This window comes from Tiliqua scincoides, chromosome 4, assembly GCF_035046505.1.
Source record: "Tiliqua scincoides isolate rTilSci1 chromosome 4, rTilSci1.hap2, whole genome shotgun sequence".
In the NCBI taxonomy this organism is placed as follows: Eukaryota; Metazoa; Chordata; class Lepidosauria; order Squamata; family Scincidae; genus Tiliqua; species Tiliqua scincoides.
The window spans coordinates 146,319,046-146,320,381 of record NC_089824.1 but is presented as its reverse complement, the minus strand read 5'-3'; the positions used below and the strand labels follow the sequence as shown (position 1 = coordinate 146,320,381).

Below are 1,336 nucleotides of genomic sequence, written 5' to 3'. Positions count from 1 at the left end.
GGGAAATGACTCATTCAAGTCAAAACTTGTGGGCATGAATAGTGCAGCTCTTTCCTTTTGGAACTGCAGAAAGGAAAAGGTAATGGAACCCCCACAGCTCCTGGGAACTAGGGCCTGCAGTTAGGCTACATGCAAGTCTCACCACATGGGAGCAGTCAGGCTTTGCATGTGAAGCATTTTGAAGGCTTCTGATCTACAGTCAGAAAAAACTGGAGGAGATCACACACACACACACACACACAAAGAGGAATTCTGCTGCCTGCCTTCCTGGTTTTTCTCTAATGATATTTTCTCTTAATAACTTATTTTCCCTAAGAATTGACAGCAACTGTTACCCTGCACATGCCCAATCTCATCTGATCTTGGAAGCTAAGCAGGGTCAGGCCTGGTTAGTACTTGGATGGGAGACCGCCTGGGAATACTGGGTGCTGTAGGCTTATATTATAGTCTTTCGAGACTGAAGGTTGCCAACCAAACAATGATGGAGAGGAGTAGGGAAAATGAGCTGGTAAGGAGAGAACAAAGTGGGGATAAAAAAACTGGCATTGAAAGTTAGTTGGTCCGTCTACCCAGAGGGTGTGAGGGTTTAACTGTATGCCCAAGTAGCGCCAGTATTCTTGCTAAATCAGAGCAGGGCTGTTGAGAGCTGGTATTGAGCCAAGGGCAAGATACCTGAATGCCCCCTCCCTTCCTAAATTTTTCTACAAACCAATATTACTACATTTGTAAAACAAGACTGCATACGTACTCACTAAGGCTTCGGTAAGCTGTTGCCACTTAAAGAAATATTCATTTTTTAATTCTAGGCTACAATCACAAAGTCTAGATCCTATCTCAACATTTTGCCCTAACTCTAGAGATTTCTCAAGGGAATAAAATAAAAGTAGTTAGCTGACACCTAGAACTACTGAAACTAACTTGGAGAAGAATATCATGATCTATTGCCTAAAAAATATAGCAAATATTCCAGCCTAAAGCTCAAGGAACTCTAAGCTAAGACAAAACAACCTGCCACTTGCAGAGCTTATTTTTTAGGCAGCAGAGCATGATATTCTGCTCCAAGTGAGTTTCAGTAGTTCTAGGTGTCAGCTAACTACTTTTTAGTTTTGCTTTATTCCCTTAAGAAAGCACCACAGAGTTAGGGCAAAATGTTGAGATAGGATCTGGACTTTGTGATTGTAGTCTGGAACTTGAAAATGAATCTTTCTTTAGGCAAGACTGCATAGTTTGCTTTGTCCTGGCCCAGGTCCCCTGGAAAACTGGGCCCTAGGGATTTTGCCTCCCACCCTTCAGACCTGCATAAGGGCAACATACAAGCAACATCCATCATATTAAG

The 1,336-nt window shown here is 42.5% G+C and overlaps 1 pseudogene; it reads left to right on the top strand.

Moving 5' to 3' along the window:
- The first annotated feature begins 317 nt into the window (after positions 1–317).
- LOC136650443 (5S ribosomal RNA) lies at positions 318–437 on the top strand (annotated as a pseudogene).
- Positions 438–1,336: the final 899 nt, after the last annotated feature.